The sequence below is a fragment of the Salmo salar genome, chromosome 12 (assembly GCF_965601325.2).
Source record: "Salmo salar chromosome 12, fSalSal1, whole genome shotgun sequence".
Classification (NCBI taxonomy): Eukaryota; Metazoa; Chordata; class Actinopteri; order Salmoniformes; family Salmonidae; genus Salmo; species Salmo salar.
Genome location: NC_138302.1, coordinates 7,900,921 through 7,916,464, shown reverse-complemented (window position 1 = coordinate 7,916,464; position 15,544 = coordinate 7,900,921). Strand labels below are relative to the sequence as shown.

Below are 15,544 nucleotides of genomic sequence, written 5' to 3'. Positions count from 1 at the left end.
CACACCTCACACACACACACACACACACACACACACACACACACTCACACACACACACACACACACACACACACCACACACACACACCACAGATGGCGCTGAAGAACATGGCTGACGTTTTATATTCTCCCAACCAATTGTACTATTTTGTTATTTTTTTGCGTAACATATTTTTTTACTTATTTGGCTAGAGCTGCCACAAAGCGCAAAGCGTCAATACAGGAGAAAGATTGAATCCTACTACACCGGCTCTGATGCTCGTCAGATGTGGCAGGGCTTGTAAACTATTACGGACTACAAAGAGAAACCCTGACGCGAGCTGCCCATTGACGCGAGCCTACCAGATGAGCCAAATGCCTTTTATGCTCGCTTCGAGGCAAGCAACACTGAAGCATGCACGAGACCACCAGCTGTTCTGGATGACTGTGTGATAATGCTCTCGGTAGTCGATGTGAGCAAAACCTTTAAACAGGTCAACATTTACAAAGCTACTGGGCCAGACGGATTACCAGGACGTGTACTCAAAGCATACACAGACCAACTGTCAAGTGTCTTCACTGACATTTTCAACATTTCTTCACTGACATTTTTCCCTGACAGAGTCTGTAATACCTACATGTTTCAAGCAAACCAACATAGTCCCTGTGCCCAAGGAAGCGAAGATAACCTGCCTAAATGATTACCACCCCATGGGACTCACGTCGGTAGCCACAAAGTGCTTTAAAAGGCTGGTCATGGCTCACATCAACAGCCTCCTCCCGGATACCCTAGACCCACTCCAATTCGCAAACCGCCCCAACAGAGGCAATCTCAATCGCACTCCACACTGCCCTTTCTCACCTGAACAAAAGGAACACTTCTGTGAGAATGCTGTTCATTGACTACAGCTCAGCGTTCAACACCATAGTGCCCACGAAGCTCATCACTAAGCTAAGGACTCTGGGACTAAACACCTCCTTCTGCAACTGGACCCTGGACTGAAAATATTTGACATGGGTCCCCAGATCCTCAAAACGTTCTACAGCTGCACCATCGAGAGCATCTTGACCGGTTGCATCACCGCCTGGTATGGAAACTTCTCGGCATCCGACCGTAAGGCGCAACACAGGGTAGTGAGAACGGCCCAGTACATCACTGGGGCCAAGCTTCCTGCCATCCAGGACCTATATAATAGGTGGTGTCAGAGGAAAGCCCATAAAATTGTCCAGACTCCAGTCACACAAGGTACCGGAGCGCCAAGTCTAGGACCAAAAGGCTCCTCAACAGCTTCTACCCCCCAAGCCATTAGACTGCTGATCATTTCATAAAATCGCCACCGGACAATTTAAATTGATCCCTCATCCCTATTGTACACTGCTGCTACTTGCTGGTTATTATCTATGCATAGTAACTTCGCCCCCACCGACATGTACAAATTACCTCTAACCTGTATCCCCGCACACTGATGCTGTACCGGTGCCCCCTGTATAGAGCCTCCACATTGACTCTGTACCGGTACCCCCTGTATAGAGCCTCCACACAGATGCTGTACCGGTACCCCCCTGTATATAGCCTCCACACTGACGCTGTACCGGTACCCCCTGTATAGAGCCTCCACACTGACGCTGTACCGGTACCCCCCTGTATAGAGCCTCCACACTGACGCTGTACCGGTGCCCCCTGTATAGAGCCTCCACACTGACGCTGTAATGGTGCCCCCTGTATAGAGCCTCCACACTGACGCTGTACTGGTACCCCCTGTATAGAGCCTCCACACTGACGCTGTACCGGTGGCCCCTGTATAGAGCCTCCACACTGACGCTGTACCGGTAACCCCTGTATAGAGCCTCCACACTGACGCTGTACCGGTACCCCCTGTATATAGCCTCCACACTGACGCTGTACCGGTGCCCCCTGTATAGAGCCTCCACACTGACGCTGTACCGGTACCCCCTGTATAGAGCCTCCACACTGACGCTGTACCAGTACCCCATGTATATAGCCGCCACACTGACGCTGTACCGGTGCCCCCTGTATAGAGCCTCCACATTGACTCTGTACCGGTACCCCCTGTATATAGCCTCCACACTGACGCTGTACCGGTGCCCCCTGTATAGAGCCTCCACACTGACGCTGTACCGGTACCCCCTGTATAGAGCCTCCACACTGAAACTGTACCAGTACCCCATGTATATAGCCTCCACACTGACGCTGTACCGGTGCCCCCTGTATAGAGCCTCCACATTGACTCTGTACCGGTACCCCCTGTATAGAGCCTCCACACTGACGCTGTACCGGTACCCCCTGTATAGAGCCTCCACACTGACTCTGTACCGGTACCCCCTGTATATAGCCTCCACATTGACTCTGTACCGGTACCCCCTGTATAGAGCCTCCACACTGACGCTGTACCGGTACCCCCTGTATATAGCCTCCTCACTGACTCTGTACCGGTACCCCCTGTATATAGCCTCCACATTGACTCTGTACCGGTACCCCCTGTATAGAGCCTCCACACTGACGCTGTACCGGTACCCCCTGTATATAGCCTCCTCACTGACTCTGTACCGGTACCCCCTGTATATAGCCTCCACACTGACTCTGTACCGGTACCCCCTGTATAGAGCCTCCACACTGACGCTGTACCGGTGCCCCCTGTATAGAGCCTCCACACTGACGCTGTACCGGTACCCCCTGTATATAGCCTCCACATTGACTCTGTACCGGTGCCCCCTGCACATTGACTCTGTACCGGTTCCCCCTGTATATAGCCTCCACATTGACTCTGTACCAGTAACCCCTGTATATAGCCTCCACATTGACTCTGTACCGGTACCCCCTGTATATAGCCTCCACATTGACTCTGTACCGGTACCCCCTGTATATAGTCTCCACATTGACTCTGTACCAGCACCCCCTGTATATAGCCTCCACATTGACTCTGTACCGGTACCCCCTGTATATAGCCTCCACATTGACTCTGTACCGGTACCCCCTGTATATAGCCTCCACATTGACTCTGTACCGGTACCCCCTGTATATAGCTTCCACATTGACTCTGTACCGGTACCCCCTGTATAGAGCCTCCACACTGACGCTGTACCGGTACCCCCTGTACATAGCCTCCACATTGACTCTGTAACGGTAACCCCCTGTATACAGTCTCCACATTGACTCTGTACCGGTACCCCCTGTATATAGCCTCCATTTTGACTCTGTACCGGTAACCCCCTGTATATAGCCTCCACATTGACTCTGTACCGGTACCCCCTGTATATAGCCTCCACATTGACTCTTTACCGGTAACCCCTGTATATAGCCTCCACATTGACTCTGTACCGGTACCCCCTGTATAGAGCCTCCACACTGACGCTGTACCGGTACCCCCTGTATATAGCCTCCACATTGACTCTGTACCGGTAACCCCCTGTATACAGTCTCCACATTGACTCTGTACCGGTACCCCCTGTATACAGCCTCCACATTGACTCTGTACCGGTAACCCCCTGTATACAGTCTCCACATTGACTCTGTACCGGTACCCCCTGTATATAGCCTCCACATTGACTCTTTACCGGTAACCCCTGTATATAGCCTCCACATTGACTCTGTACCGGTACCCCCTGTATAGAGCCTCCACACTGACGCTGTACCGGTACCCCCTGTATATAGCCTCCACATTGACTCTGTACCGGTAACCCCCTGTATACAGTCTCCACATTGACTCTGTACCGGTACCCCCTGTATACAGCCTCCACATTGACTCTGTAACGGTAACCCCCTGTATACAGTCTCCACATTGACTCTGTACCGGTACCCCCTGTATATAGCCTCCATTTTGACTCTGTACCGGTAACCCCCTGTATATAGCCTCCACATTGACTCTGTACCGGTACCCCCTGTATATAGCCTCCACATTGACTCTTTACCGGTAACCCCTGTATATAGCCTCCACATTGACTCTGTACCGGTACCCCCTGTATAGAGCCTCCACACTGACGCTGTACCGGTACCCCCTGTATATAGCCTCCACATTGACTCTGTACCGGTAACCCCCTGTATACAGTCTCCACATTGACTCTGTACCGGTACCCCCTGTATACAGCCTCCACATTGACTCTGTACCGGTAACCCCCTGTATACAGTCTCCACATTGACTCTGTACCGGTAACCCCTGTATATAGCCTCCACATTGACTCTGTACCGGTAACCCCCTGTATACAGTCTCCACATTGACTCTGTACCGGTACCCCCTGTATACAGCCTCCACATTGACTCTGTACCGGTAACCCCGTGTATATAGCCTCCACATTGACTCTGTACCGGTACCCCCCTGTATACAGCCTCCACATTGACTCTGTACCGGTACCCCCTGTATACAGCCTCCACATTGACTCTGTACCGGTAACCCCCTGTATACAGTCTCCACATTGACTCTGTACCGGTACCCCCTGTATACAGCCTCCACATTGACTCTGTACCGGTACCCCCTGTATACAGCCTCCACATTGACTCTGTACCGGTAACCCCCTGTATACAGTCTCCACATTGACTCTGTACCGGTACCCCCTGTATATAGCCTCCACATTGACTCTGTATCGGTACCCCCTGTATACAGTCTCCACATTGACTCTGTACCGGTACCCCCTGTATACAGACTCCACATTGACTCTCTACCGGTAACCCCCTGTATACAGTCTCCACATTGACTCTGTACCGGTACCCCCTGTATACAGCTTCCACATTGACTCTGTACCGGTAACCCCCTGTATACAGTCTCCACATTGACTCTGTACCGGTAACCCCTGTATATAGCCTCCACATTGACTCTGTACCGGTAACCCCCTGTATACAGTCTCCACATTGACTCTGTACCGGTAACCACCTGTATACAGCCTCCACATTGACTCTGTACCGGTAACCCCCTGTATACAGTCTCCACATTGACTCTGTACCGGTAACCCCTGTATATAGCCTCCACATTGACTCTGTACCGGTAACCCCCTGTATACAGTCTCCACATTGACTCTGTACCGGTAACCACCTGTATACAGCCTCCACATTGACTCTGTACCGGTAACCCCCTGTATACAGTCTCCACATTGACTCTGTACCGGTAACCCCCTGTATACAGCCTCCACATTGACTCTGTACCGGTACCCCCTGTATATAGCCTCTACATTGACTCTGTACCGGTACCACCCTGTATATAGCCTCCACATTGACTCTGTACCGGTAACCCCCTGTATATAGTCTCCACATTGACTCTGTACCAGTACCCCCCTGTATATAGCCTCCACATTGACTCTGTACCAGTACCCCCCTGTATATAGCCTCCACATTGACTCTGTACCGGTACCCCCTGTATAGAGCCTCCACATTGACTCTGTACCGGTACCCCCTGTATATAGCCTCCACATTGACTCTGTACCGGTACCCCCTGTATATAGCCTCCACATTGACTCGGTACCGGTACCCCCTGTATATAGCCTCCACATTGACTCTGTACCGGTACCCCCTGTATATAGCCTCCACATTGACTCTGTACCGGTACCCCCCTGTATATAGTCTCCACATTGACTCTGTACCGGTACCCCCTGTATATAGCCTCCACATTGACTCTGTACCGGTACCCCCTGTATACAGTCTCCACATTGACTCGGTACCGGTACCCCCTGTATATAGCCTCCACATTGACTCTGTACCGGTACCCCCTGTATAGAGCCTCCACATTGACTCTGTACCGGTACCCCCTGTATACAGCCTCCACATTGACTCTGTACCGGTAACCCCCTGTATACAGTCTCCACATTGACTCTGTACCGGTAACCCCCTGTATACAGCCTCCACATTGACTCTGTACCGGTAACCCCCTGTATATAGCCTCCACATTGACTCTGTACCGGTACCCCCTGTATATAGCCTCCACATTGACTCTGTACCGGTACCACCCTGTATATAGCCTCCACATTGACTCTGTACCGGTACCACCGTATACAGTCTCCACATTGACTCTGTACCGGTACCCCCTGTATACAGCCTCCACATTGACTCTGTACCGGTAACCCCCTGTATACAGTCTCCACATTGACTCTGTACCGGTACCCCCTGTATACAGCCTCCACATTGACTCTGTACCGGTAACCCCCTGTATACAGTCTCCACATTGACTCTGTACCGGTAACCCCTGTATATAGCCTCCACATTGACTCTGTACCGGTAACCCCCTGTATACAGCCTCCACATTGACTCTGTACCGGTAACCCCCTGTATACAGCCTCCACATTGACTCTGTACCGGTAACCCCCTGTATACAGCCTCCACATTGACTCTGTACCGGTACCCCCTGTATATAGCCTCCACATTGACTCTGTACCGGTACCCCCTGTATACAGTCTCCACATTGACTCTGTACCGGTACCCCCTGTATACAGCCTCCACATTGACTCTGTACCGGTAACCCCCTGTATACAGTCTCCACATTGACTCTGTACCGGTACCCCCTGTATACAGCCTCCACATTGACTCTGTACCGGTAACCCCCTGTATACAGTCTCCACATTGACTCTGTACCGGTAACCCCTGTATATAGCCTCCACATTGACTCTGTACCGGTAACCCCCTGTATACAGTCTCCACATTGACTCTGTACCGGTACCCCCTGTATAGAGCCTCCACATTGACTCTGTACCGGTACCCCCTGTATATAGCCTCCACATTGACTCTGTACCGGTAACCCCCTGTATACAGCCTCCACATTGACTCTGTACCGGTACCCCCTGTATACAGCCTCCACATTGACTCTGTACCGGTAACCCCCTGTATACAGTCTCCACATTGACTCTGTACCGGTAACCCCCTGTATACAGCCTCCACATTGACTCTGTACCGGTAACCCCCTGTATACAGTCTCCACATTGACTCTGTACCGGTACCCCCTGTATACAGCCTCCACATTGACTCTGTACCGGTAACCCCCTGTATATAGCCTCCACATTGACTCTGTACCGGTACCCCCTGTATATAGCCTCCACATTGACTCTGTACCGGTACCACCCTGTATATAGCCTCCACATTGACTCTGTACCGGTAACCCCCTGTATATAGTCTCCACATTGACTCTGTACCAGTACCCCCCTGTATATAGCCTCCACATTGACTCTGTACCGGTACCCCCCTGTATATAGCCTCCACATTGACTCTGTACCGGTACCCCCTGTATAGAGCCTCCACATTGACTCTGTACCGGTACCCCCTGTATATAGCCTCCACATTGACTCTGTACCGGTACCCCCTGTATATAGCCTCCACATTGACTCGGTACCGGTACCCCCTGTATATAGCCTCCACATTGACTCTGTACCGGTACCCCCTGTATATAGCCTCCACATTGACTCTGTACCGGTACCCCCCTGTATATAGTCTCCACATTGACTCTGTACCGGTACCCCCTGTATATAGCCTCCACATTGACTCTGTACCGGTACCCCCTGTATACAGTCTCCACATTGACTCGGTACCGGTACCCCCTGTATATAGCCTCCACATTGACTCTGTACCGGTACCCCCTGTATACAGCCTCCACATTGACTCTGTACCGGTACCCCCTGTATAGAGCCTCCACATTGACTCTGTACCGGTAACCCCCTGTATACAGTCTCCACATTGACTCTGTACCGGTACCCCCTGTATATAGCCTCCACATTGACTCTGTACCGGTACCCCCTGTATACAGTCTCCACATTGACTCTGTACCGGTACCCCCTGTATACAGCCTCCACATTGACTCTGTACCGGTACCCCCTGTATACAGCCTCCACATTGACTCTGTACCGGTAACCCCCTGTATACAGTCTCCACATTGACTCTGTACCGGTACCCCCTGTATACAGCTTCCACATTGACTCTGTACCGGTAACCCCCTGTATACAGTCTCCACATTGACTCTGTACCGGTAACCCCTGTATATAGCCTCCACATTGACTCTGTACCGGTAACCCCCTGTATACAGTCTCCACATTGACTCTGTACCGGTAACCACCTGTATACAGCCTCCACATTGACTCTGTACCGGTAACCCCCTGTATACAGTCTCCACATTGACTCTGTACCGGTAACCCCCTGTATACAGCCTCCACATTGACTCTGTACCGGTAACCCCCTGTATACAGTCTCCACATTGACTCTGTACCGGTAACCCCCTGTATACAGCCTCCACATTGACTCTGTACCGGTAACCCCCTGAATATAGCCTCCACATTGACTCTGTACCGGTACCCCCTGTATATAGCCTCTACATTGACTCTGTACCGGTACCACCCTGTATATAGCCTCCACATTGACTCTGTACCGGTAACCCCCTGTATATAGTCTCCACATTGACTCTGTACCAGTACCCCCCTGTATATAGCCTCCACATTGACTCTGTACCAGTACCCCCCTGTATATAGCCTCCACATTGACTCTGTACCGGTACCCCCTGTATAGAGCCTCCACATTGACTCTGTACCGGTACCCCCTGTATATAGCCTCCACATTGACTCTGTACCGGTACCCCCTGTATATAGCCTCCACATTGACTCGGTACCGGTACCCCCTGTATATAGCCTCCACATTGACTCTGTACCGGTACCCCCTGTATATAGCCTCCACATTGACTCTGTACCGGTACCCCCCTGTATATAGTCTCCACATTGACTCTGTACCGGTACCCCCTGTATATAGCCTCCACATTGACTCTGTACCGGTACCCCCTGTATACAGTCTCCACATTGACTCGGTACCGGTACCCCCTGTATATAGCCTCCACATTGACTCTGTACCGGTACCCCCTGTATAGAGCCTCCACATTGACTCTGTACCGGTACCCCCTGTATAGAGCCTCCACATTGACTCTGTACCGGTAACCCCCTGTATACAGCCTCCACATTGACTCTGTACCGGTAACCCCCTGTATACAGTCTCCACATTGACTCTGTACCGGTAACCCCCTGTATATAGCCTCCACATTGACTCTGTACCGGTACCCCCTGTATATAGCCTCCACATTGACTCTGTACCGGTACCCCCTGTATATAGCCTCCACATTGACTCTGTACCGGTACCCCCTGTATATAGCCTCCACATTGACTCTGTACCGGTACCCCCTGTATACAGCCTCCACATTGACTCTGTACCGGTACCCCCTGTATACAGCCTCCACATTGACTCTGTACCGGTAACCCCCTGTATACAGCCTCCACATTGACTCTGTACCGGTAACCCCCTGTATATAGCCTCCACATTGACTCTGTACCGGTACCCCCTGTATATAGCCTCCACATTGACTCTGTACCGGTACCCCCTGTATATAGCCTCCACATTGACTCTGTACCGGTAACCCCCTGTATATAGCCTCCACATTGACTCTGTACCGGTACCCCCCTGTATATAGCCTCCACATTGACTCTGTACCGGTACCCCCTGTATATAGCCTCCACATTGACTCTGTACCGGTACCCCCTGTATACAGCCTCCACATTGACTCTGTACCGGTACCCCCTGTATATAGCCTCCACATTGACTCTGTACCGGTACCCCCTGTATAGAGCCTCCACATTGACTCTGTACCGGTACCCCCTGTATACAGCCTCCACATTGACTCTGTACCGGTACCCCCTGTATATAGCCTCCACATTGACTCTGTACCGGTACCCCCTGTATACAGTCTCCACATTGACTCTGTACCGGTACCCCCTGTATACAGCCTCCACATTGACTCTGTACCGGTAACCCCCTGTATACAGTCTCCACATTGACTCTGTACCGGTACCCCCTGTATACAGCCTCCACATTGACTCTGTACCGGTAACCCCCTGTATACAGTCTCCACATTGACTCTGTACCGGTAACCCCTGTATATAGCCTCCACATTGACTCTGTACCGGTAACCCCCTGTATACAGTCTCCACATTGACTCTGTACCGGTAACCACCTGTATACAGCCTCCACATTGACTCTGTACCGGTAACCCCCTGTATACAGTCTCCACATTGACTCTGTACCGGTAACCCCCTGTATACAGCCTCCACATTGACTCTGTACCGGTAACCCCCTGTATACAGTCTCCACATTGACTCTGTACCGGTAACCCCCTGTATACAGCCTCCACATTGACTCTGTACCGGTAACCCCCTGAATATAGCCTCCACATTGACTCTGTACCGGTACCCCCTGTATATAGCCTCTACATTGACTCTGTACCGGTACCACCCTGTATATAGCCTCCACATTGACTCTGTACCGGTAACCCCCTGTATATAGTCTCCACATTGACTCTGTACCAGTACCCCCCTGTATATAGCCTCCACATTGACTCTGTACCAGTACCCCCCTGTATATAGCCTCCACATTGACTCTGTACCGGTACCCCCTGTATATAGCCTCCACATTGACTCTGTACCGGTACCCCCTGTATATAGCCTCCACATTGACTCTGTACCGGTACCCCCTGTATACAGCCTCCACATTGACTCTGTACCGGTACCCCCTGTATATAGCCTCCACATTGACTCTGTACCGGTACCCCCTGTATATAGCCTCCACATTGACTCTGTACCGGTACCCCCTGTATATAGCCTCCACATTGACTCTGTACCGGTAACCCCCTGTATATAGTCTCCACATTGACTCTGTACCGGTACCCCCCTGTATATAGCCTCCACATTGACTCTGTACCGGTAACCCCCTGTATATAGCCTCCACATTGACTCTGTACCGGTACCCCCTGTATAGAGCCTCCACATTGACTCTGTACCGGTACCCCCTGTATAGAGCCTCCACATTGACTCTGTACCGGTACCCCCTGTATATAGCCTCCACATTGACTCTGTACCGGTACCCCCTGTATATAGCCTCCACATTGACTCTGTACCGGTACCCCCTGTATATAGCCTCCACATTGACTCTGTACCGGTACCCCCTGTATATAGCCTCCACATTGACTCTGTACCGGTACCCCCTGTATATAGCCTCCACATTGACTCTGTACCGGTACCCCCTGTATATAGCCTCCACATTGACTCTGTACCGGTACCCCCTGTATATAGCCTCCACATTGACTCTGTACCGGTACCCCCTGTATATAGCCTCCACATTGACTCTGTACCGGTACCCCCTGTATAGAGCCTCCACACTGACGCTGTACCGGTACCCCCTGTATATAGCCTCCACATTGACTCTGTACCGGTAACCCCCTGTATACAGTCTCCACATTGACTCTGTACCGGTACCCCCTGTATATAGCCTCCACATTGACTCTGTACCGGTAACCCCCTGTACATAGCCTCCACATTGACTCTGTAACGGTAACCCCCTGTATACAGTCTCCACATTGACTCTGTACCGGTACCCCCTGTATATAGCCTCCATTTTGACTCTGTACCGGTAACCCCCTGTATATAGCCTCCACATTGACTCTGTACCGGTATCCCCTGTATATAGCCTCCACATTGACTCTTTACCGGTAACCCCTGTATATAGCCTCCACATTGACTCTGTACCGGTACCCCCTGTATAGAGCCTCCACACTGACGCTGTACCGGTACCCCCTGTATATAGCCTCCACATTGACTCTGTACCGGTAACCCCCTGTATACAGTCTCCACATTGACTCTGTACCGGTACCCCCTGTATACAGCCTCCACATTGACTCTGTACCGGTAACCCCCTGTATACAGTCTCCACATTGACTCTGTACCGGTAACCCCTGTATATAGCCTCCACATTGACTCTGTACCGGTAACCCCTGTATATAGCCTCCACATTGACTCTGTACCGGTAACCCCCTGTATACAGTCTCCACATTGACTCTGTACCGGTACCCCCTGTATACAGCCTCCACATTGACTCTGTACCGGTAACCCCCTGTATATAGCCTCCACATTGACTCTGTACCGGTACCCCCCTGTATACAGCCTCCACATTGACTCTGTACCGGTACCCCCTGTATACAGCCTCCACATTGACTCTGTACCGGTAACCCCCTGTATACAGTCTCCACATTGACTCTGTACCGGTACCCCCTGTATACAGCCTCCACATTGACTCTGTACCGGTACCCCCTGTATACAGCCTCCACATTGACTCTGTACCGGTACCCCCTGTATATAGCCTCCACATTGACTCTGTACCGGTACCCCCTGTATATAGCCTCCACATTGACTCTGTACCGGTACCCCCTGTATATAGCCTCCACATTGACTCTGTACCGGTACCCCCTGTATATAGCCTCCACATTGACTCGGTACCGGTACCCCCTGTATATAGCCTCCACATTGACTCTGTACTGGTACCCCCTGTATACAGCCTCCACATTGACTCTGTACCGGTACCCCCCTGTATATAGTCTCCACATTGACTCTGTACCGGTACCCCCTGTATATAGCCTCCACATTGACTCTGTACCGGTACCCCCTGTATACAGTCTCCACATTGACTCGGTACCGGTACCCCCTGTATATAGCCTCCACATTGACTCTGTACCGGTACCCCCTGTATAGAGCCTCCACATTGACTCTGTACCGGTACCCCCTGTATACAGCCTCCACATTGACTCTGTACCGGTAACCCCCTGTATACAGCCTCCACATTGACTCTGTACCGGTAACCCCCTGTATACAGTCTCCACATTGACTCTGTACCGGTACCCCCTGTATACAGCCTCCACATTGACTCTGTACCGGTAACCCCCTGTATACAGTCTCCACATTGACTCTGTACCGGTAACCCCTGTATATAGCCTCCACATTGACTCTGTACCGGTAACCCCCTGTATACAGTCTCCACATTGACTCTGTACCGGTAACCACCTGTATACAGCCTCCACATTGACTCTGTACCGGTAACCCCCTGTATACAGTCTCCACATTGACTCTGTACCGGTAACCCCCTGTATACAGCCTCCACATTGACTCTGTACCGGTAACCCCCTGTATACAGTCTCCACATTGACTCTGTACCGGTAACCCCCTGTATACAGCCTCCACATTGACTCTGTACCGGTAACCCCCTGAATATAGCCTCCACATTGACTCTGTACCGGTACCCCCTGTATATAGCCTCTACATTGACTCTGTACCGGTACCACCCTGTATATAGCCTCCACATTGACTCTGTACCGGTAACCCCCTGTATATAGTCTCCACATTGACTCTGTACCAGTACCCCCCTGTATATAGCCTCCACATTGACTCTGTACCAGTACCCCCCTGTATACAGCCTCCACATTGACTCTGTACCGGTACCCCCCTGTATAGAGCCTCCACATTGACTCTGTACCGGTACCCCCTGTATATAGCCTCCACATTGACTCTGTACCGGTACCCCCTGTATATAGCCTCCACATTGACTCGGTACCGGTACCCCCTGTATATAGCCTCCACATTGACTCTGTACCGGTACCCCCTGTATAGAGCCTCCACATTGACTCTGTACCGGTACCCCCTGTATAGAGCCTCCACATTGACTCTGTACCGGTAACCCCCTGTATACAGTCTCCACATTGACTCTGTACCGGTAACCCCCTGTATACAGTCTCCACATTGACTCTGTACCGGTAACCCCCTGTATATAGCCTCCACATTGACTCTGTACCGGTACCCCCTGTATAGAGCCTCCACACTGACGCTGTACCGGTGCCCCCTGTATAGAGCCTCCACACTGACGCTGTACCGGTACCCCCTGTATATAGCCTCCACATTGACTCTGTACCGGTGCCCCCTGCACATTGACTCTGTACCGGTTCCCCCTGTATATAGCCTCCACATTGACTCTGTACCAGTACCCCCTGTATATAGCCTCCACATTGACTCTGTACCGGTACCCCCTGTATATAGCCTCCACATTGACTCTGTACCGGTACCCCCTGTATATAGTCTCCACATTGACTCTGTACCGGTACCCCCTGTATATAGCCTCCACATTGACTCTGTACCGGTACCCCCTGTATATAGCCTCCACATTGACTCTGTACCGGTACCCCCTGTATATAGCCTCCACATTGACTCTGTACCGGTACCCCCTGTATAGAGCCTCCACATTGACTCTGTACCGGTAACCCCCTGTATACAGTCTCCACATTGACTCTGTACCGGTAACCCCCTGTATACAGTCTCCACATTGACTCTGTACCGGTAACCCCCTGTATATAGCCTCCACATTGACTCTGTACCGGTACCCCCTGTATATAGCCTCCACATTGACTCTGTACCGGTACCCCCTGTATATAGCCTCCACATTGACTCTGTACCGGTACCCCCTGTATATAGCCTCCACATTGACTCTGTACCGGTACCCCCTGTATAGAGCCTCCACACTGACGCTGTACCGGTGCCCCCTGTATAGAGCCTCCACACTGACGCTGTACCGGTACCCCCTGTATATAGCCTCCACATTGACTCTGTACCGGTGCCCCCTGCACATTGACTCTGTACCGGTTCCCCCTGTATATAGCCTCCACATTGACTCTGTACCAGTACCCCCTGTATATAGCCTCCACATTGACTCTGTACCGGTACCCCCTGTATATAGCCTCCACATTGACTCTGTACCGGTACCCCCTGTATAGAGCCTCCACATTGACTCTGTACCGGTACCCCCTGTATATAGCCTCCACATTGACTCTGTACCGGTAACCCCCTGTATACAGGCTCCACATTGACTCTGTACCGGTACCCCCTGTATATAGCCTCCACATTGACTCTGTACCGGTACCCCCCTGTATATAGTCTCCACATTGACTCTGTACCGGTACCCCCTGTATATAGCCTCCACATTGACTCTGTACCGGTACCCCCTGTATATAGCCTCCACATTGACTCTGTACCGGTACCCCCTGTATAGAGCCTCCACACTGACGCTGTACCGGTGCCCCCTGTATAGAGCCTCCACACTGACGCTGTACCGGTACCCCCTGTATATAGCCTCCACATTGACTCTGTACCGGTGCCCCCTGCACATTGACTCTGTACCGGTTCCCCCTGTATATAGCCTCCACATTGACTCTGTACCAGTACCCCCTGTATATAGCCTCCACATTGACTCTGTACCGGTACCCCCTGTATATAGCCTCCACATTGACTCTGTACCGGTACCCCCTGTATAGAGCCTCCACACTGACGCTGTACCGGTACCCCCTGTATATAGCCTCCACATTGACTCTGTACCGGTAACCCCCTGTATACAGGCTCCACATTGACTCTGTACCGGTACCCCCTGTATATAGCCTCCACATTGACTCTGTACCGGTAACCCCCTGTACATAGCCTCCACATTGACTCTGTACCGGTAACCCCCTGTATACAGTCTCCACATTGACTCTGTACCGGTACCCCCTGTATATAGCCTCCATTTTGACTCTGTACCGGTAACCCCCTGTATATAGCCTCCACATTGACTCTGTACCGGTACCCCCTGTATATAGCCTCCACATTGACTCTGTACCGGTACCCCCTGTATATAGCCTCCACATTGACTCTGTACCGGTACCCCCTGTATAGAGCCTCCACATTGACTCTGTACCGGTACC

General features: G+C 51.6%; 1 protein-coding gene across 3 annotated transcripts in view; it reads right to left on the bottom strand.

Annotated features, from left to right (window-relative positions):
- Positions 1-15,544, bottom strand: part of LOC106593331 (protein sidekick-1) — a 143,789-nt gene that overhangs the window by 17,922 nt on the left and 110,323 nt on the right. The window lies entirely within an intron of this gene.